The sequence below is a fragment of the Heterocephalus glaber genome, unplaced genomic scaffold, assembly GCF_053883595.1.
Source record: "Heterocephalus glaber isolate CG9 unplaced genomic scaffold, H.glaber_assembly_v1.0 deba00001550, whole genome shotgun sequence".
In the NCBI taxonomy this organism is placed as follows: domain Eukaryota; kingdom Metazoa; phylum Chordata; class Mammalia; order Rodentia; family Bathyergidae; genus Heterocephalus; species Heterocephalus glaber.
Window position 1 is genome coordinate 1879653 of NW_028258343.1, and position 24346 is coordinate 1903998.

General features: G+C 36.5%; 1 long non-coding RNA gene and 1 pseudogene across 2 annotated transcripts in view; both read left to right on the forward strand.

Moving 5' to 3' along the window:
* Positions 1–24346, forward strand: part of LOC110347046 (uncharacterized) — a 313267-nt gene that overhangs the window by 108033 nt on the left and 180888 nt on the right. The window lies entirely within an intron of this gene.
* On the forward strand, positions 13788–21652 carry LOC101716977 (fermitin family homolog 2-like; annotated as a pseudogene).

The window sequence follows — 24346 nt, forward strand, 5'->3', positions numbered from 1 at the left end:
GAGGGACAAGGCTCAGCACTCTGAGAAGGTGGAGTGAGTAAGTAAAATGATATGACCAATCACTGATATGATAGCCTGCTTATACACAGCGTAAGTTGAGGTCCCTAATGAATCAAATGAGTAGATGGGGCTAATATTTAATTCAAAGACTAACAGAGACAAAGTTCTTTTTTAATGTTGCACACTTGCCTTGGAGGAAGACAAGTACTATAGTTTGGATCTAAAATTTTCCTCAAAAGCTCAATTTGTTAAAGGCTTCATCCCCAGCCTATAGTGTTTTTAGGAGATGGTGGGACCTTAAGGAAGTGTGGCTTAGTGAGAGGAAGTTAGGTCCCTGGGGGGACCATGCTCTTGAAGGAGACCCCACCTTTTTCTCTCTCTTTGTATCATGGGCACTGTGAGGTGACCAGCTTCTTTCACATGCTCTCCTGCCATGATGTACTGCCTTGCCACAGGCCTAAAAGGAAGGAGGCTAACTACCCATGTACTGAAACCTCCAAAACAGTGAGCCAGTACAAACTTTTCCTTTATTTAAGTTGATTATCTCAGATATTTTGTTACAGTAATGGAAAGCTGACAAGGGTGTTTAGTTTTTAAGAAATTAGTGAGAATTATTGAAGAGATTTAGGTGATTTGCTACCAAGATCCAGAAATTAGGCAATGCACAAGAACTGACAGAGCAGAATTTAGGGGTGGGATAACTCCTAAGAGGGTAGGGGGATTAAACAGCATTTGGGACCAGAAAACCTTTATAATATAATGATTCAGGACATTTAGTCCACTCTAATTTTCTTCACCTAATCTCATAAAAGGCTTCAAAGACTGGAGATTATTCTTAGAGTCCACAAAGCCCAAAAAACATGAATGGATAGACAAATGTAAAATTTTGCACTTAGTTTACAAAATTATTCAACTGGAGGCTATCTTCTAAAATGTGATGTCAAATGTCTGATTCATTAAGCAAAATATAGAACTAGATAATCCCATTGTATTCAGCACAGTCATTTCATTTGGCTGGATAATCAGGTTAGGCTGGCATCTACTTTGAAGGATACTGGAAAACTAATGGCATATCTGTTGGAGGGTAACTGGAGTGGTTGTTAATCTGGAAATAATGGGAAAGAAGAATGGTGATATGAGCTAAGGTTTGTTATCCCCTGCCACAGCCCAGAGGCTCCCAATAACTTTCTTCCACTATCTCTCCTCAAAGGTCTGAAGGAGGGCTTGGGATGTGGTATAGTACTTGCTTAACATGTCTATCTGGGTTCCATCCCCAGTAAAAAAAAAATAACCACAAACACACACACACAAACACACACACAAGCACACCGAAAAAAAAACTCTTTCGGGGCAAAGGGCAAAGTTACAGGAAGATCTTTCTAAAGTCTACATAAAAAAAAAAGGAAAACATTTTCTAATGATTACAGTTTTCTAATAATAAACTGGATTGCTCTTGATGAAACTGTTTCCCTCACAAAAGTAACATTCCAGGAAACATCAATAACCATCACTGGAGGGAAAATTGGCTTTCATGACCTTGAGCGTCCCGTGATGATTTTTCTGAGGGCTAATACTAGTTTTGAAAGTACAATAAAAAGAAATGCATATACTATTGTCAGATATGACTAATTTTTATGGAATGCTAGCTATTTTTGATTGATTAAAAATAAAATAATATAGTTGCCAAAACCCAGATAATTTAAGTTCTAAGTAAAGAAGTATAAGAAAATTGCAATACAGTGTGGAGGCCCTCACCCACTCCTCCTGCTCCTTGGCCTTCTGGTGCTTCACAGGTAGTTCCCTCAGTATAGTTCTTTGATCTTTTATTCTGCTTTGACACCTGTTTCTTGGAGAATCTGAGTCAACATAGTAATAAGCATGCAGTAAATATTAATGATTTTATTCTACTCTTTCCTCTATGGCTCCAAACTCATTTGTATTCTTTTTTGTGAACAGTGTCTTTCTGTTAGTGGGTATACAATTAAACTGAGTTAGAAGTTTATGGGATTTTTTTCCATAGTAACAAAGTGGAAGTACTTACTTTTGGTAGTTATAAAATGATTCATTATTTTAGGTGAATGGTAACAATTTAAGAATTGGAAAATTTTAAGAAGGAAGTATTTGAAATTAAAATAACATCACTTAATATTTAGATCCCTCATCTAAATGGACTACTAAATTTCTATTGGTGTGTGCATGATCACTATTTATGTATAGATAGGATCTAGATGAGGAAGAGGGTGGCGAGGGGGATGAGTGTGTGTAGGATGGTATAGAAAGTCCAACACAAACACCTGGCCAGGCCAAAGTCACTTCACTGTCTGGATTTCATGTCAACTCCCCTCCTGTCTCCTCTGCTGGCTTTTCTAGCCTGTGTATACCAGATTACCCAAAGCCAACCATTTCCTGCAAGGTAGCAGGAGGGACAGGAAACACCATGTGCTTCCTGGTTTGGGAGGTGGCACAGGACTGTGGGACGGCCAGTAAAAGCAAACACCTAATGCAGGAAACGGTTTGGTGACCTTGTCAATGGAATTTTACTTTTCAGGAGAATGATATGATCACTTAACCAAATTTTAGTTTGTACTCAATTAGTAACCACTGGGAACACAGTGTAGCATCTTTACTGTTGGAGCTTCAATTTAATAAGGTAGACAGGACAACTACTGACTCATTCAGGAGAGAGAAAGATACAGGCAGCTTAGCTGCCTCAAGAGCAAAGGATACCCTCAGTAGTGATAAGCAAACATTTTTTTTTTGCCCTGGAATCAGTTGAACCATTCAGGAATCACTTCATTGAAGAAGAGAGTCTTGAAGAAAGTTTTAAGGGAAAAAGCACAAAGTTATGTTTTTGATGAAGAGAAGGATGTTGTCATTATAGTTAAAGCATGCTGCTGTAGGTCACAGCTCTGAGGCAAAGAGAATGAAGACCACTATCTTGGGTATACCTTGACATTTATAAACATGGAATAAGATTCCCTACTTTAAAAGGTAGAGTGAGCCTACAGAGAAGAAGATATTTAGGTTATTTAAACAGGTGTTTCTCTTAGGGCAAAGGAAGGAAGCTATGGTTTCCTCAGTCCCCCTGAGATAGTCTTTCCCTCTCCCGGGCTGGTAGCCTCTTGTGAGGATGGAACAACATTAAGATTTTTGAAAAAAGAAAGAGTTTTTATTTCCAAGTGAGGTACCATATAATACAAGCATTAACGGCAAAGGATTTAGAGGAAGTATGGATATGAATTATAATTCTATCCTCTGCTAGTCACATCACCCTGGGAAAGTTGTTTCATCTATTTTTTTATGAGGTTCAATGTTCTCATATGTAAATATTAGCACCTATCAGAGAATTTTTGTGTGGATTAAATGAGAAGTGTTCTGTACAGTGGTTAGCAAAGTACTAGAAATAATCACAGAAACACAGATTCAAAAGTGGCTAATGAGAGGAGTTACAGATATTTCTCAGCTCAGTGGCTATTATCATTAAATTGTATGCAAAAATGGGCACTCATAACTTTTAAATTTTTATATCAAAAATTGGTCATTTATGGTGACTTTATAAAAGTACATCATTTGCATTGTTGGCTTTTATCATATAATGCAGTTTATATTTTCAGCAATGAGATCAAAACCTGAAAAGATTTTCTGCATCCTGAACTGGAGGTATCATCTGCTTAAAACTTTTAATGGTTAAGAAGCAAAGTTATTATTTTTACATGATAGGGGCTCAATAAATAATTGTAAATTGAATAACTTCATGGATTGATTCAACAAATATTTACTATAAATGACAATGAGCTTTATAAAAAATAAAATAGGATGATGTGATAGCCAGTGAGCTGTGTGTGTGTGTGTGTGTGTGTGTGTGTGTGGTGGCAGTTTGAAATTGATATTCAGAGCTAGTCCTAAAGTCTAAATCCAAAATTACTTGAAAATTGCAACTCCTACTAAGTATGACCAACTTAAAAATTGCCATGGTTGTATAATGATAGTCAACTTTATTTATTTTTATTTTTGGTACCAGGGATCAAACTCAGGACCTTGTGCTTGCAAGGCAGATGACGGCGCTACTGAGCTAAATCCCTGGCCCCAATAGTCAACTTTAAACTCAGTATTTTCTTGTAGGAAATTAAATTTTGTTTACTTTAGAGTTCATGGACCTTTTCTGGTGTTTTATTTTCTAATATTTGCAAAGAATATTGGAAAAAACAAAGTTACATTCAGTAACTGAAGATAAACCCTTAAAGAAGGATTTTCCCCCTCCCCCTTTGGCGAATGTTTCATTGACCTCTACAAGGCTGGCATTTCTAGAATACCAATCTATAATTATTCTGGACTTTCCATAGTTGATTTTCATTGGTACTTTCAGAAAATGTCAAAAACTCATTTGATAGACATTTTGTGTTTGTCTGATTAATTTTCAGTCATACACTGTTGCAACTTTGAAGTTGGTCTGCTATTGCTGTCCTATTCTATAATGCATTTCTCAGAGAGAGTAGAATAAATCCTTGAGTTTTCAGCTCATCCATTTGTTGAGGAAGAATTTATCAATTGACTATTGTATGCTATGTGCTTGTGACATTAGGTTGATCCCTGTGTCATCATTCATATTCCACCCTGTTTAGCTTCCAAAGTCAGAAATTGATATGGTTCAGTCTCTAAGAACAAGTTCCTCTCTGAAGAACTTTCAGTAAAATGTAAAGTTTTTAATGTATAAACAAGTGAATGCCTTTGAAAGTTTTCTTTATACTTAGAAGTGTTCCTGTGGAAATCTAAAGTAATACATTTTAAGAATATTTCCATATAATGAAGCTGTTTTCTTGTTTTCTTTAGAGGAATTTGTTTTCTATGCCAAGCATCCAGAATAAAAAATTTCTCAATTTCTATGCTCTATCATTGAGAATTACTTTATGACCACTTTGTTGTGATTTTCAAAGTTAATTTAGTATCAAAATTAAAGAGAAAATTTGAACAGTAGCCCAGTTTCGGTCCTGCTTGGAAAAAGTAATTAATCTTTTAACTTCCCATTTCCCTACTTACTCTTTTTCAAAAACACAAATAATTTTCCTTACCCAAAGCCTCCTAAATCTCAAAGCATTCACAATATACACTGACAAAATGCAGGAAATTGGCAAACTACTAGGAGGGAGGTGACATATAATGTGCTTGAATTCAGAACTTTTCCTTTTCCTTTTCTTTTGCTCATTTTGATTTAATGCCTGCTAAAAGTAGTGGCATATGGAGCCTGTTCTTATTCAAAGCCCAATTATGATTATGATTCCTGGCAAATGTATTTACCACTATAGAAATCTAAAGGGCTTTGAATTGTTGACCCTACTTAACCACCTTCCAAGTGTTCATTGTTTTTAGTCCAGTGGGAACACGGCAAATATAGATAAGGTAGAGGGGAGAGGCATAGAGAGGGAAAGCAAGGAGAGAAATATGTATATTGTCAAATGCTATAATTTTCAACCTGAGAATTTTGTTTTAGTTTACCTTTGAGCCTTGCAATGTACTGGAGAGAACACAGAGTCCAAAGCTAAAAAAATGAGTTCTAATCAGACTATTCCCAGAGCACCTTCCCAAGTACAAGCCAACCTCCCTCTGTACTATTGTTTCCCCCTTCTCTCATTGTAGGAGAGGGAATGTATTTCCCTGCCAGTCCTCCCATCAACCTCAAGAAGCCATTCACTTCTTACCATCTGTTTATTATATGTCTCATATATATCTTTTCATCTCATTTTCCCCTCCAGTTACCACCCCTGTCTGTCTTTACTTGTGCACAGGAAATAGCACAGAAAACAAACAGTTGTCTTTTTCTCAATGGCTCCATTTCCTTAGATCTCATTCACTAATAACTTTCCTCTGAAAAGGTTAAACACATCCTTAAGGTTTCATACTGTTTGCCCTCTCATTATAGTACAATAAAGCTGACCATTTACTCCCATAGAATCCTCTACTGACTTGGACTATGTAGGCTTTGTATGTTTCTCCTTAGACCAACTTTCTCAAGTTTTCAGATCTCAGAGAATCCCTGCATAAAAATTACATCTATACCTCCCAGTATATTAGCATGATCAGTAAGTTGTAGATGTAATAAACTAAAAATAGTAGTAATATTCTTTTGAGAAGAGAACGCCAATTTTCTGTGGATCCATTTATTTTGTCTATTTTATTATTAGTGTAAATCATTTTTTTGTGGTTCCCCTTTTCACTAAGGCTATCAATTTGAATGTAAGTGAACATTATTGATAAACTTTAGTTTTTCCTTTAGAAAATAAAAATTCCTTCTGGATTTTGACTTTGTCCAAATAGACTTAAAATTCTTATAACAACTATCTACGATAAAAGATGATATGTTATAGAATATGTGACACATAGTATATAGTAAGAGTATTATTCCCTTATTTACAACTGTGCCTTTATAGCTAATCCTTCTCTAAAAAGGAAGGCAATTAAGCTTAGCTTGCCTTTTAAAAATTAATTTTTAAAACTCACAGGGTTAATTTAATAAATTTCTCTCAAATAGTTTACTCCAAAATGAGATTTACTTTTTAAAAGATAGGCTTGACAAATTCAAAGTTTATGAACTGAACTGATTTTATATAGTATTATTTACAACACAAAAATCTATTATGAATACTGAATAGTAAATCTCCTAAAATAATATACTAAAGCAATTTAAATAAAAATATAGCTTGTGATATGTATAAAAGTCAAAGAGGAAATAGTTTGAGTGAAGTGGGTGGGATCAAATATAGCCTGGCAGTTACAAAATTACTGTGCAGATGTCTTGATCTCTTTTGTAGGCCTCAGTATGGATGAAAGTATTATTTGAATCCAAAAGAATAAATGACATTTATATACTTAATATGAAACCTGTATTATTTTTGCTACAAAAATATTCAGATATTCAAGTCTCTGTCAAATGTGTGAGATAAACATACAGATATTTCATTTTCAAGTATAATCAATTTCTGTTCTTGGTTTTAATGGTTGTAAAATAATGAAAAACTTGCTCATAAGTCAAATAAGTTGAAAACAAGAGCCAAGCATTCACTGCTTCCCTTAGTGGCAAAATACTCTGCTTTCACAGACGCCCAAAACTCATCTAGGGATAGAGCTCAAATTGTCATCTAGAGTGAATAAGCAGAGTTCAGCTCAAAGTTCTTCCTCTTCTCTCAAACTCAGGTTCTCAGGTTGGGCAGAATCTAGAGAGAGGGTCCTTCAGAGTCATGCACTTGGAATGGAAAGGAAAACACTCAGTATTTGTCAGAGACCAGAGGAGAATTAAGGCCTAATTGGCCTCCTTTGTGAGGACAAAGGAGAAAGGCTGCCCTCACGGGTGATTGCATATTGCATATTAGGGAAAAGTTAAGACAGCTGAGGTTCAGTTGTTTACCACCCTGTGTACTATTGGATAATGGAAAGCAGATGACTCTTGCGTTACTTTGATTGCTTGTGCCCCTGTTTGGGTGAATAAAAGCGAGGTGAGGCAGAGGCTAGGGGCTCCTCTGCCTAATACAGGTGAGAGCCCTCTAGCTGACTGCATGTTAAGCTGACTCGGTGTCTCTTTGACTTTCATCCTCCTTTGTCCCAGGCTTGGGAGAACAAAGTAAAGGGTCTAGGTCCAGTAACAAGGCCGGCTGAGAGTGGGTTGGCCACAGGTGGCACCCCAGCATGGGCCTCAGGACTTGGGCTCACCTGCAAGTATTGTTCTATATTATTCTCATCTTTGAAGCATCTGACAAAATCTGACCTACTTTTTTTTTTTTTTTTTTTTTGCGGTACCGCGGATCAAACTCAGGTCCTTCCTAAACCTATTTATTTTTGAAATTACTCCCAACACCTTGTTGAGAATTCTGCCTTTCTTATAGTTCCTTATGCATGTAGAAGAAAATGTAGAAATTCCCTTTTGAGATGTTTATACTATCTTAAAAGCAAACTACTCTTTGTTTAACCATTTTGGTAGCATTACTCAATATTTTGTTCATTTCATATTCAACAGTTTTAAACACCAGTAGCTCTCTGGAAAGAAATCAGTGTGTTTGATGTTAGTGTGAATGTGAATTTTCCTGGGGCACCATCAACACAGATGCCATTGCAGTTCTGCTATCTAACAGATTTTCTGTTTTTTTGGTATGAAGAGAAACATCAATTATATCTTGTCCTTTATTGTCTTGGGCAGTGTTTTGCAGTATAAAAATATTTTTAAAATTTAGACATTCTCAAATCTTACAAATGCTATAGCATGACACTGAGGTGAAATTTGTTTATTCATCAAACTGCAGAGGAACTGTTCAAGATTATTATATAAAATAACTTCAGTATTGAGTGGCATGTCCTCAGTATGTCAACATTTCATACTGGTTGAGAGTGGGACTTTTTCAATTTTTTAAATGGATTTTCACCCTAATCATTTTATTAATTATAATTTTACCTACCATCATTATTAGATTCTAGTTAGCTTTGCAAGTTTTCCTTTTCTAGGTCACAAATTGCATTCCAAGTAACTCCTAAATAATTTACTTCCTGAGCCTTTTCATTGAGTATGACCCTTTTTATAAACAAAATCTTTGTGTGGTTTGTGTAACATTTAAATCACTGATTAAAAATAATCAGCATCTTTACTTGTGAAATGGCTGTGATTTGGAGTTAAGCATCTTTTCAATTTTGCTAGTTTTGCTAGTCATTTGCCACAGACTGCACAATGGAATAGGACAAGTGGGCTGTGAAACTCACTGATAAGTAGCTTTCATTAAAAGATGAACTTCTATTAGTGCCTTGGTTCACGAGTGCTGTGAATTAACTCAGAAGATTGTAATGCCTCATCACTAACCATCTCAAAACCATCCATAGGCCTAGGCTTAGACTCCTTTCCTATGTCACATCTTCTGAAATCATCACAATGTACTGTCAGATATATTTGTGAGACATAAATTCAAGTGAAATATTAAAAGAAAGGCATAGTAACTAAGAAAAATCTCGAGATACTAAATTTCATATCTTTTTTATTAAGTTTATGGATACATTTTAAATATACATAATGATCACATTCAACATAGGGAATTTGTACCAGTACATGATATATTTTGATTGTTCTTTTTTTTTCCTTTTCCCCTCCTCTCTCTTCCACCTCTCTTCCCCTCCTTATTTACAAAAGCTTTGTTTCCATTTTGTCCTTTTGTTTTATTTTCTTTTCCCTTCCTTCCTTTCCCTCTCCCTGCTCCCTAGTTCCCCTTCCCATTTGAACTTTTTCTTCCCATTTCACAGTATCTATTATACATTTTGGTCCTTAATTACACTTTCAGAGTCTTACACCAGAGAAGTAATGTGCTATTTAAACATGTATATCAAATTTATTTCACTTGAGTATGGTCTCAAGGTGGATTCATTTTTGTTTTGTTTTTTTCGTACTGGGGATCGAACTCGGGACCTTGCACTTGTGAGGCAGGTGACGGAACCACTGAGCTAAATTCCCGCCCTCAAGGTGCATTCATTTACCTAGAAGGGTCTCAAGTTTATCTTTATGACTGAGTAATACTCCACTGTATAAAAAACACATCTTCTTTATCCATTCATCAGTTGATGGGCATTTGGGCTGTTTCCAAGCTTTAGCTATTACAAACTGTGCTGCTATAAACATAGGTGTGCATATATCACTGTGGTATGAGGTTTTTCTTTTGGAAAGATCCCAAGAAGGGGAATGGCTGGGTCAGACAGAACCTCTAGTTTTAGTTTTTTGAGGAATCTCTACACTGATTTCCACAGTGGTTGCACCAGTCTACACTCCCAACAACAGTGGAGAAGAGTTCCTTTTGCCCTACATCCCCGCCAGCATTTGTTATTGGATGATTTCTTGATAACTGCTTTTCTTTCTGGAGTGAGCTGGAATCTCAGTGTTGTTTTCATTTGCATCTCTGCAATGACCAGTGATGTTGAACATTTATTCATATATTTATTTGCTGTTTGTACTTCATCTGTATTTTGCCTCATTTGCCATAGTAAGAAGTATGAGTCAGGTAATCATGGTGTGTATACATTCTTTAGAATGAAAATCCTTTGATGTTCTATTACATCATTAAAGCTTATTTGCTTCCTTCATCAGCTTTGCATAAAGGGAGTTAGGAAAGTTAATTTGGAGGGACCAGTTGATAAGGATTTTTTTTGTGTGTATAACACAACATTTAACAGATATTCAAGACCTCCCTCACTTTGTGTCAGAATCTGAAAATGGACTCATGTAGATGTGTACTGTCCTGCACATTGCTGAATGGAGCTGAAGATTCTCCAACAAAGTTACTTGTAGAAATGTTCATTCAACATTAAACAACATTAAACTGATGTTTAATATTTTTTTGATTACTGTTTTACATGGAAATCCTATTGACATTTCACAGATCTTTGAGATTCTGCAGAACTTTTGCTGAGAAACCTTGCTGAGACAATTTCACTCTCATAGCCTTATTTATCCTCTTTCATATTTATGTCTCCTTTTAGTTCTGGGCATATAAAATTGCTCACTCACTGACTGCACTTGAACACTTCATAGGCACATCAAACTCAATAGGCCTAAACCCAATTCTGTCTCCCTGCTCCTTCCCCCATCATACAAAAGAAAATGGTGAGCCTCTTCTAGGGCCGTCTGCCTCACAAATGGCACTAATATCTGTAAATTGCACACACAGAAAACTAGGAATCATTTTTATTCCAACTCCTTAACTCCCCCTCCATCATATTTAGTCAGTCTCCAATTCCTGTTGATCTATTTCCTGAATATTTTTAAGTTGGATATCTCTTTTTCTCTGTCCCTGCCAACCTTAGTCAATTCTCCATTTTGGGGCTGAATTTCTAGAAGAGTCTTTTAGGTGGGCTTTCTCATCTACTATGAAACCAGTCTATCCATTTTCCACTTTGTCACCAGTTGGATGATTTCTAAAATGCAAAATCTTTCATGTCTCTCTATGCCTAAAGCTCTTCACTAACTACAAGTACATAGCTCTTAAGATGAAGACCAGAATTCCTCATAAGACATACAGTGATTATGTGTGATCCTATCCCTGCTAATTCTACAGAAATCTCCACCCTCCCCTCACTGCATTCCATCCACCAAGAACTGTAAATGCTTGATTCTAAGGGGCTTCATCCAGTCTCTGGACTGTTGCTCCTATTGTCTTCCCTCTGCCTACACATGAGTCCCACTCTTTAATCTCACTTGAGATTAAACTTGAGCTGAAGAATCATTTTCCCAAGGAAGCTGGAAGTTCCTTGGTACTTTGAACATCCATCTAATTTCACATAGCACAATACTAATTACACAATTAATTACCTAATTTGTTTGCTATTGTCTATCCCTAAGACAACTCTGCTCCTGAAAGTCAGGAGATGTATTTGCTGTGTTTACTACTTTATCTCCAGCATTAGCACCTAATAAAAATAATTGATAAGTTAGTACACCAATGAATGATTAAATTCACAATTTGGCTTCTTTTATGCCATAGCTCTCAACTTTTGGAATAAAATTATCATAATCATGGTATAAAAGAAACCTGCATTTCTCTTTCAGTTTTTTTTTTGTTCTTTGAACTTTTACTATAAGCAAATTGCTTAATGTTTGAAACACCTTTTAAAAGGTGCGTACCCTAATGTTTCATTGTGTTGTAAGTTTCTGTGATTAAATACAATTTTGGTATACAGCAAAGTAACAAACACATGGAATTGTAAATCATAAAAATACTTATCTGTGGCTTGGGTTTACTGGCATGAAAAATCTTCCCATTTGTTTGTAAGAGCAAATAAAAATATTGATTTGAGATTAGCACTGTAGCTGTTGAATATTTTAGTGTCTATTAAGTATTGGAGGGCATAGTTTTAAAATGTACAAGGAAAATACAAAGATAACTATAATTTTATTTTTCTTACTGCTACTTAGAAAAAGCTATTTTGAAGTCAATATTTCCTTTAAAAAAATACCTAAATTTATAATTTTAATAAGTTTATTCACCAAACTTAATATCTATTTTCCTTTTGTTTGAATGCAAACCAGCGTAGACATGAACTTATCTCTTTTCTCCTGGGATACAAGAACACATTATTCCAATTTAATCAGTGCATCCACATGTAAATGAACTGTTCAACCTGAGTTCAAGGATATTCAGTCTGGTTTCAATCCTTCCAGACTAGATGTATATCAAAACTTCTTTGGTGTTATTATTAATTAGCAGTCTGATAAAATGGAGAAATAATTATTATTTCAGCTTGAAATCCTTTAGACTTAATCATCTCAAAAGAAAAATTAAGATTTTATCAAGAGCTATTTGAAGTATAAACATTAAATTTTAAATTCATGATGTGATCTGTGAGGGCTCTTCCCTTGCTATATTTTACAAAAACAGAATAGGTCTTTATCAAAAAAGAATATAAAATCAGAGGTGGAAAAGGGCATGGATTTTGAGGTTATCTTTTTTCCTCATTTAATTTTCCTCCTTTATCCACTCACCAAAGATCCACACTGCTGGACTGCTGTACTTGATCACTACCAATGGCTAACTTCCTGCTGATTGCCAGAGCATGACTGCACCAGCTGTTAGATTCTTTGACTAGAACATCTGCCATGGCCATAGCAAATGTAATGCTTTGTTCTTGCTAGCAACAGGAATGAACATGTGACCTATTACTCAAATAAGCCAATCCCCAAGAATTTCAGGTGTATAAATTATTATTTTAAATTACTTGCCTCATCTTAGATTTTCCTGATGGTAGTATAAGCAATCAGGAGATTTAAAAGTTTGTTCTTATGTTTTCCAAAATGACAACTTGCTTTCCACAAGTTACCAGCCACCATGCTTCAAGACAGTAATAGCCTAAGTTTTTCACAAAGTCTGTTGGGTGTAGGAGTCTTTCATAGTTGCATATCTGGACAAGAAAATTGCCCACATAGTTTGTGCTTAATATATTTGGATTTGTGCAATATGGTTCTTGGAAAAATTCCACCTACTAATGCAAATGCCAATGTAGGACAAATACAAAGGAAACAATATCTTAGGCACATTATTCTCAAACTGTTGAACCCAAAGTAAAGAACAAATCTTAGGAGCAACCAGAGGAAAAAGAAAGTATGCATAAGAGACGATATGAGAGATAGCTAAGTTTGCAGGCCAGAAGACATTGAAATGATATGTTAGAGTTTTACAAGAAAAAAAATCAATCTAGAATTCTGTGCTCAATAAAAATATCCCTAAAAATGAAGCCAAAATAAAAATGCTCCAGTAAACAAAAACTGAGAGCTTTGATAGATCTGTTTACACAAAAAGGTGATTTTTTTCAGGCTGAGGAAGAATACCAGATATAACCTAATATCTGTAGACATCAGTAATCCTAAATAGGGCAGAGATTAAAGAGTTTTCATGTGTTTTTAATACATATACTCATCAATTTTAAGTTCTTCAAAATATATCGATTTTTTAAGGGCAGGAATAATATCAATGCATCGAGCTATATCATATATTGAAGTAAAATAGAAGAAAATAAAAACACAAAGGCCAAGAAGGGGGAGATAAATCAGCTGTAATAATTTCATATTGTTTGTGAAGTAGTATAATATTTGAATGTAAACTGTGATTAAATTGAATACTATAAACTACTTTCTTCACCCTAAAGCAAGTAAAAAAATCGGAGTAGAGGGCAGATGTTACAAAGACAAAAACAAATAGTAGGCTATAACCCTGGCCTACTAATTACATTGAATATATATGAACTAACACTCTAACTAAAAGGCAGAGACTGTCATACCAGAAAAAGAAAGACCCACAGTATATTCTTTATAAGAAACACAGTATAGGGACAGGTCGGCTGAAGAGCCAGACACAGTCGCAGCTGGGAGCCATGGCTCTGGATCAGATAGGGTTGGCAGATGGCTGTGACGTGGACAGGATGTGGGAACTGAGCATCTATGTCCATGTGACGGACCTGAACCGCGATGTCTCCCTGTGAGTTACCAGGGAAGTGCACATTGGAAGGAATGATGCTCAAGTTGGTGGAAAAGCTTGATGTAAAAAGAATTGGTCCGATCACGCTCTGGGATGGGAAAAAAGAGAGCTTGGCTGCTTAATACACATTGGACCCTGGATAAGTACGGGATTCAGTCAGATGCCAAGCTTCAGTTCACCTTCGAGCATAAACTGCTCTGCCTGCAACTTCCCAACATGAAGTATGTGAAGGTGAAAGTGAATTTCTCTGAGTCTTCAAAGCTGTTTCTGACATCTGTAAGACTTTCAATATTAGACACCCTTAAGAACTTTCTCTCTTGAAAAAAAAAAAAAAAACCCCAGAGATCCAAAAAAGAAAAAAAAAGAGAAAAGTAGGATGACCGGTCTGAAGATGAAGCACTTGAATTAGAGGGACCTCTTACCACCCCTGGATGAGGAAGTATATATTCAAGCCCAGGACTGTACAGTAAAACAATGACCCTCACTTATGATACTCATGATGGAAGCCCTTTGATACCAACTTCTGCTTGGTTTGGTGACAGTGCTCTGTCAGAAGCCAATCCTGATATCCTTGCTGTCAGTCAGCCAATCACACCACCAGAAATCTTGGCAAAAATGTTCAAGCCTCAAGCTCTTCTTTATAAAGTAAAAATCAACAAAGGATGGCTCGATTCCTCAAGATCTCTTAGAGAACAATATGTGAAAGAAAATGAGGTCTTGCTGTTCTGATTCAAGTATTACAGCTTTTTTGATTTGAATACAAAGTATGATGCAATCAGAATCAATCAGCTCTATAAGCAGGCCAAATGAGCCATTCTCCTGGAAGAAACCGAATACCCAGAAGAAGAAATGATGATGTTTTCACCTTTGCAGTATCATATCAATAAGCTATCCATCATGATGTCAGAGAATCACCTAAACAACAGTGACAAAGATGTTGAAGTTGATGCTGCCCTTTAAGACCTGGAGATTACTTTGGAAGGGGGTGAAATGTGAACAATTTTGGGTGCCATTATGTCCATTCCTGAACTTGCTAACTATATTAAAGTTTTCAAGCCCAAAAAGCTGACTTTAAAAGGCTACAAGCAGTATTGGTGCACTTTCAAAAATACAAAATACAAAAATATGACTATTTTTTGCTAGAAGAGGAAAGAAGAGTCCAGTGGTACCCCTGCTCATCAGATGAAGCTGCAAGGATGTGAAGTTACCCCATATGTAAACATTTCAGGCCAAAAATTTAACATCAAGCTCATGATTTCAGTTGCAGAGGACATGAGTGAAATCTGGCTTCATTGTGACAATGAAAAACAGTGCACACACTGGATGGCAGCCTGCAGATTAGCCTCCAAGGGCAAGATCATGGCAGACAGTTCTTACAACTTAATAGTTCAGAATATCCTCTCCTTTCTGAAGATGCAGCATTTCAACCCAGATCCTCAGTTAATACCAGAACAGATCACAATTGATATAAATCCTGAATGTTTGGTGTCTCCTCAGTACCTAAAAAAGTACAAGAACAAGCAGCCAGGCTATATAAGAGATTTGATAACAGCACAGATCCTGGAAGCCGATCAGAACATGGCTCAGATGAGTCTGACTGAAGCCAAGATGAGATACATTCAAGCTTGGCACTGCCCAAATTTGGTATCATGCACTTCATCGAGATGTTCTAAGGGGGCAAAAAAGAAGACCTTACTGGAATTGCATATAACAGATTAATTCAGATGGATGCCAGCATGGGAGATGCCATCAAAACGTGGAGCTTCAGCAACTTGAAGAAGTGGAATGTTAACTGGGATATCAAAATGGTCACAACAGATCCGTCCCACCAATCCTAGCCCAGAGGAAAGGGCTTCTGGGCCACCATCCATCCTGCTCCTTCCGGCCCAGAAGTAGGGGTTTCTGAGCTGCTGTCCCACTGCTTCTGGTCCAGAGGAAGGGGCTTCTGGGCTACCATCCTTCCTGCTGCTCCTGGACCCTGTCCCACCTCTCCCAGCTCAGAGGAGGTAAGCCACGTGGGCACCAACAGCACCCTCCCTGCCCCCTCAGTCGAAATGAGAAGACATGTAAATAAGTCTCAAAACCAGACTTCCAGATCACCTACAGCAACCCCAAAGGGAAATAAGATGGAACACTCTGATACTCAACCACCTAGACTCACTGAGCTGGCAACATAAGGGGATCTGGAAAAAATGAAATCAGAAATAACTTCTCAGATAACAGCAGAAATTGTGCTCCTAGTGCAAGATATGATTAATAAATCTAGAGAGGAGCTGAGGAACATGATGGAATCCCAACATAGGAAACAAATGGAATCCATAAAACAGATGCAAATAGATTTCCAGGACATGAAAAACTCCAATGAAAGTCTCCACAGCAGAATGAGCCAATGTGAGGACAGAATTTCAGATATAGAAGATAAGATTGCAATTAGTGACCAGGAAAAGAAAAATTGCTTCAAAATCATAAGGGAACAGGAGAAATCAATCCAGCAGCTGGTAGATGATGCAAAGAAGAATAACATAAGACTGAATGGAGTCAATGAAGAAACAGGAGAGAGTGCAGATGACATAAATAAACTCTTCACAGAAGTAATGGCAGAAAACTTCCCAAGCAGGGGAAAAGAACTTGACATACAGATAAGTGAGGCATATAGGACTCCAAATAGCCTTGATCAAAAACAATCTACACATAGCCATATAATTGTTAAGATTCCAGAAATTCAACAGAAGAACAAAGTTCTACAAGCAGTTAGAGAAAAGAAACAAATCACATACAAAGGAAAGTCCATCAGAATCACAGCAGACTTCTCAACACAAACCATCAAGGCAAGAAGAGCTTGGAGTGACATATTCCAAGCCCTAAAAGAAAACAGCCTCCAACCCAGATTGATGTACCCTGCAAAACTATCTTTCAAAATTGATGGAGAAATAAGATACTTTCATGACAAAGAGCACCTTAGGAACTTCGTGAATACCAAACCAGCACTCCAAAGAATTTTACACAGTATCCTAGGAACAGACATTGAGGATCACAACCCCAGGAAACAAAGCAGAATGAACCCATCTGGCATGACAACAAACTAAATGTAAAGGAGGAGAACCCAACAAAAAGAAAAAGTCATGGCAATGATAAGACAATACGTTTCAGTTATAACCATCAACGTTAATGGTCTCAACTCACCAATCAAGAAGCAAAATCCAACAATATGCTGCATACAAGAAACACACTTTATTCAAAAGGAAACTCATAGACTGAAAGTTAAAGGGTGGAAAACAATACTCCATGTGACGGGAACCCCAAAAAAAGCAGCAGTAGCTATTCTCTTTGCAGATCAAGTAGATTTCAAACCAACACGGATGAAGAGAGACAAAGAAGGACACTACATCCTTATAAAGGGAACAATCCAAGAGGAAGAGATGACAATCATAAATATCTATGCACCAAACACTAGTACACCCAACTATATAAAACAAATATTAATGGACATGAACAGTCATATATGCACTAATACAATTGTAGTGGGGGACCTCAACACCCCACTGTCACAAATAGATAGATCAACTAGACTCAAAATAAGTAATGAAATACTAGAACTCAATCAAACTCTTGAACAAATGAACTTAACAGATGTTTACAGAGTGTTCTACCCCACAAAATCAGAATACACATTCTTGTGAGCTGCACATGGGTCGCTCTCCAAATAGACCACATACTCACACCTACAACATGTTTAAGTAAGTGCAAAGGAATTGAAGTTATCCCTGGCATATTATCAGACCATAGTGTGATGAAATTGGAGACCCGTAGCAAAAGAAACTCAAAAAAAATTTCATAAACATGTGGAAATTGAACAACACACTTCTGAATAACCAATGGGTCACAGAGGAAATTAAAGAAATTAGACAGTTCCTTCAATTAAATGACAATGACAATACAACATATCGGAATCTATGGGACACAATGAAAGCAGTCTTACAAGGGAAATTCATAGCAGTGAATATGCATATTAGGAAAACAGAACGAGCCCATTAAACAACCTGATGCTGAACCTCAAGCTTCTAGAAAAAGAAGAGCAGGACAACCCCAAAGCTCATACAAGGGAGGAAATTATAAAGATCAGAGGAGAAATCAATGCAATGGAGACTAAGAGAATGATACAAAAAATCAATGAAGCCAAGAGTTGGTTCTTCGAAAGAATCAACAAAATTGACAAACCTTTAGCCAACCTTATCAGAAAAAGGAAAGAAAAGGCCCAAATCCATGCAATTAGGAATGAAAAGGGTGAAATTACAACAGACTCAGCAGAAATCCAGAGGATCATCAATACCTACTTCCAGAAACTATACGCCAATAAGATGGACAACACAGATAAAATGGACAGATTCCTAGATACATATGAATTACCAAAGTTGAACAAAGAAGACCTAAAAATTCTAAACAACCCAATATCAATCAATGAAATTAAAAAGGTAATTAAAAACTTATCAACTAAGAAAAGCCCAGGCCTTGATGGCTTCACTGCTGAATTCTACAAGACATTTAGAGAGGAACTGCTGCTACTGCTGTTTAAACTCTTCAATGAAATTGAAAGGGAAGCAATACTCCCAAATTCATTCCTGGAAGCAAGCATCACCTTGATCCCCAAAGCAGAGTAAGACAACCGAAAAAGAGAACTATAGGCCAATCTCACTAATGAACATAGATGCAAAAATCCTTAATAAGATAATGGCAAACAGAATGCAGAAGATCATCAAGAAGATCACACACCCTGATCAAGTGGGATTCATCCCACAGATACAGGGATGGTTCAACATACGCAAATCAATCAGTGTAATACACAATATCAATAGAGCCAAGGACAAAACCCATATGATTATCTCCATAGATGCAGAAAAAGCATTTGACAAAATCCAACATGCATTTATGATAAAAACCCTACAAAAAATTGGAATAGATGGGCTCTACCTCAAACTGATAGAAGCCATCTATGAAAAACCAATAGCCAATATCATACTAAATGGTCAAAAACTGAAATCCTTCACACTAAAATCAGGAACAAGACAAGGATGTCCACTATCACCACTCTTGTTCAATATAGTTCTGGAAACATTAGCCATGGCAATTAGACAAGAGAAAGAAATAAAAGGAATAAAGATAGGAAATGAAGAAGTCAAATTGTCATTATTTGCAGATGACATGATACTCTATATAGAAGACCCCAAGAACTCCACCAAACGTCTTCTAGACTTAATAACCAAATTCAGTCAAGTAGCTGGTTACAAGATCAACACACAAAAATCAATAGCTTTCCTCTACACCAATGACAGACTCACTGAGGGAGAAATAGGGCAAATAATTCCTTTCACAATAGCATCCAAAAAACTGAAATACCTAGGAATCATCCTAATGAAAGAAATTAAAGACTTCTTCTCTGAAAACTGTGGCACTCTGAAAAGAGAGATTGAAGAATATGTCAGAAAATGGACAGACATCCCCTGCTCCTGGGTAGGAAGGATTAATATAGTGAAAATGGCCATACTTCCAAAACTGCTATGTAGATTCAATGCAATTCCAATAGAGATCCCAGCAGCATACTTCACAGACCTTGAGAAAACAATCCAAAAATTCATTTGGAATAAGAAGAGACCCAGAATAGCAAAAGCAGTTCTAGGTAACAGAGACATGGCAGGGGGTATCACAAGCCCCAACTTGAAACTATACTACAAAGGTACTGTGATTAAAAGAAAGCATGGTACTGGCAAAGAAACAGGCCTGAAGACCAGTGGAACAGATTAGAAGATGCAGAAACAACGCCAGACACACTCAGCCATCTCATCTTCGATAAAGGAGCCAAACACCCTCACTGGAGGAAAGATAGCCTCTTTAATAAATGGTGCTGGAAAACTTGGGTTTCAACTTGCCAAAGATTAAAACTAGACCTATATCTCTCAACATGCACTAAACTAAAATCAAACTGGATTAAAGATTTAAATATTAAAATAGAAACGCTGAACCAGTTGGAACAGAGGTTAGGTAGAACTCTTGAAGACGCTGGTGTAGGAAAAGATTTTATGAACAAAACCTCAGTTGCCCATGAACTAGCACAAACAATCAACAAGTGGGATCTCTTCTTATTAAAAGGCTTCTGCACAGCAAGAGAAACCACCAGCAGTGTGAAGAGACAACCCACAATGTGGGAAAAAATCTTCACCTGCTTTTCCTCTGACAAAGGTCTACTGTCTCGAATCTATAAAGAACTTAAAAAGATCAGACCTCCCAAATTTAAAGACCCAATCTGCAAATGGGCAAGTGAAATGCACAGACACTTCTCAGACAAGGAAGTAGCAATAGCAAATAAATACATGAAAAAATGTTCATCGTCACTGGCCATTCGAGAGATGCAAATGAAAACAATGCTGAGATTCCACCTCACTCCTGAAAGAATGGCTGCTATCATGAAATCAACCAATAACAAATGCTGGCAGGGCTGTGGGGGAAAGAGGAACCCTGCTCCACTGCTGGTGGGAGTGTAGACTGGTGCAACCACTGTGGAAATCAGTATGGAGATACCTCAAAGAACTAGGACTGGAAGTCCCATTTGACCCTGCTATTCCACAGCTGGGGATCTTCCCCAAAGAATTAAAAGAATCATACCACAGTGATATATGTGCACCCATGTTCATAGCAGCACAGTTTGTGATAGCTAAAACTTGGAAACAGCCCAAATCCCCATCAACTGGAGACTGGATCAAGACAATGTGTTTTTTTTATAAAATGGAGTACTACTCAGCCATAAAAAATGAGAAATTAGAGACGTTAATAGCTAAGTGGATGCACATTGAGGAGATACTCTTAAGTGAAATAAATAGGACACACATGTAAAAATACCGAATAGTTACTCTGGTGTGAGAAACTGAAAGTGTAAATAAGGACTAAAATCTATAATAGGTAATGTGAAATAGGAAGAAAAGGGGCAAAGGGGAAGGAAGTGGGAGGGCTAGGGGAATGGAAAGAAGGGAATGGAATTAATATGAGAAAATGGAAAAATAGGAACAAAATCTTTGTAAATACGGAGGGTTGATGGGGCTGAAGGGAGGGCAGAAGAAAGGGGAAAAAATAAGACCCAAAAGAGATTATGTAAAGGTGCAAATTTCCAATGATGAGTGTCATTATATTGTATACCTAAAATGTACCAATGATTAGAATGAATAATTGATAATGTAAAATAGGAAGAAAAGGTCCAAAGGGGTAGGGGTAGTGGGAGGGGCAGGGGAAAGGAAAGAAGGGAAAGGAAAAATGCTGAGAAATGGAAAAAATGGAAATAAAGTCTTTGTAAATAGGGAAGGGTGGAGGGGGTGAAGGGTGGGCTAGGAATGGGGAAAAAATAAGAACCAAGATGCATCATGTAAAGGTACAAGTTCCCAATGAGAAATGTAAATGTGTTGTATACCTAAAATGTACCAAGAAAAGAATTTAAGAAAATGAAATGGTCACAGTAGAGTTTGGTGATGATGTCAGATTGTCCTTCATTTGTACCAAAGTGTACTGCAAAATTGTTCATGAGTTCATTGGTGGGTACGTATTTCTCTCAACATGTGCAAAAGACCAAAAACGAGAGTTTAAACAAAGAGATGTTCTACAAACTTATCAGTGGTTGGGTGTGATTAGAAATACTGTGTAATGAAACTCCATGGTCATAACAATATTTAACTTTAAAGCTGTGTTTATATCTTGCTTAATAAAGTAAGCTTGAAATTATCATTTCATCATGAAAAACTTCTTTGCCTTACCAGACTGGTTACTATGTGCACTAACACGCACCATTCTGAATCAGCTATTATGATATGACATGTGAACTCTGGAAGATGCCACACATTCTTTAGGGCCATGAATTGAAAGCTGAAACAGTGAGCAAATCAGGAACCATCACTGATGCACGCTAGCCAAAGTGTAAGAAACAAGTTATCAACTCTAAAGGTATCCAGGGCTTAACCAATATGAAGTCTGTTTATCATGTTTAATGCATGTGTTTCAATGTGTGTTTAATATGGTGTAGTGTTTTAAATATCCTACTTCTGGTAGCCATTTAACCCCCCCCCATATAAAATCAGGCCTGCAAAAGATGCCTGATATTTAATAATGTCATTGTTGGAAGGAAAATGCTGTTAGTCTGTTATGCTTGGTTTTTGTCCTTGACTAAGCTTGTGTGTGTATCATCTTGTTTTTATTTTTACACCATAATATATTACAACATGTTTAGTATTCACCAGCATATTCACTGTCTGCCGAAAATATGCAACTTATGCATTACAATATGAAGAAAAGGTCTATGAAGTACACATTTTGTGTAACTAATGTACAAACAAATTCTATAAAATTGTACAGTTTTTAAAAACTATTCACAACTAGAAAATGCCTTAAATGTAGCATCCTTGCATTAATTAAATGGTTTTAAGAGATATGATTAATATGCAGTTTTAATATGTGCTAAATTAAGAATAACTTCATTCTGGTTGTGATTTGCCACAGTGTCCTTAACTCTTAATGCCTGGACTGGCTTGTTTTAGTCTGTCACGCTGTTAACAATCTGCATTGGTGCTGGTCGGGAGAGTCCTAGCTCACACAGCCCAAGAGGGGCCAGGGAGGAGTAGATATCAGTGTTGTCCAATAATCCATGGTTTAAAGATTGTATAAGTGGATTTTATTTTAAATAAAAGCAATGCCTTTTATTAAAAAGAACACAGTATAAATAAAATGGCCTATGTAGGTTGAAAAAGTAGAGAAAATACTATGAAAAAATAACTAATAAAGATGGTGTGCTTATATAAAATCAAATAAAGACCTCATCGGATAAAAGGAATTTCATAATAGTAAATGGATCAATTTATCAAGACAAAACATGAAGCTAAAATTGGTGGGATAAAGGGAGAAAATAAGCCAAAAGCCAATTCTCATTTGTGGTTGGTGCAATGGTTTTATGTATCAGCTTGACTAGGCTCTGGTAATTTAATCAAACATTAATCTAGATGTTACTTTGGATATATTTTGTGCATGTAGTTATATCTACAATTAGTTGATTCTAATTAAAGGAAGTGTTGTGTTTTGTTTGGTGCCAGGGATCGACCTCGGGTCCTTGGGCTTGCAAGGCAGGCGGAGGAACCACTAAGCTAAATCCCTGGCCCAAAGGAGGTTATTCTTGATAATGTGGGTGAAGACTCATCTAGTCAATTAAAGACCTTAAAGCAAAAATCAACACTGAAGCATTAACTCCTGAAGCATTAACTAATGCCTGAAGCATTAACTCCTCCTGAAGTTTCTAGTTTCCAGTCCTGCCTTACAGTTTCAAATTCAAGGCTGCAATATTGACTGTAGTCTGAGCCTCTATCCTGCCAGGCTACTTGATGGATTTTGGATTTGACCGCCCCCGAATCCCATGAGCCAATTTCTTAAAACAGATCTCTTAATAAGTAGATCTGTATCTATTTCATTCATATCCTATTCATTCTGTTTCTTTGGAGAACTCTGATTGATATAGTAATGTTAACATCTCTTCTCAGTAAATGATGGAGGGATGAGGTAAAATAATCACCAAATATATAGAGCATTTGAAAAACACTATTAACCAACTTGATCTAGTCAATAATGAAACTTTTGTGATCAATATATGCTGGATTTTAAAACATAATCTCAATAAATATTAAAGATTGAAGTCATACAGAATATATTTTCTGAACACAACAGTATTAAAGTAGAAATAACTAACAGAAATATAGGTAGAAAATCTTCAATATTTAGAATTGAAATGTCATAGTTCTAAGTAATCCATTGGTCAAAAGAGTAATTGTAGTGGGAATTAGATTGATGTTTTGAACTGAATGATAACAGCAAAACATTATAAATGAAACGAATAGGCAGAGTCCAGAGAATTATTATAGCAGTGAAACTACGTAGTAGATACAAATCATTTTACATTTCTGAAAACCCATAGAATGTTCAGTACCAAGAGTGGACCTTAGTTTACTACCTCTGGTGATAATGATGCACCTGTGTAAATGTATTGATATTGATTGTAACAAATATAACACTGTGAGTTTTTCTTTTTCCCATTAAGTTTATTGATACATTTTTGGTATAAAATACAGTTACATTCATCATTGAGATCTTGTACCTTTACATGATATATCTTGGTTCTTTTTTTTTCCCCTTCCCCTGCCCTCCCTTCACCCTCTCCACCCTTCCCTATTTGCAAAGACTTTGTTTCCATTTTTTTCCTTTTCTCATATTTTTTCTTTTCCCTTTTTTCCTTTCCCTTACCCCTCCCACTTCCTCTGCACCTTTAGACCTTTTCTTCCTGTTAC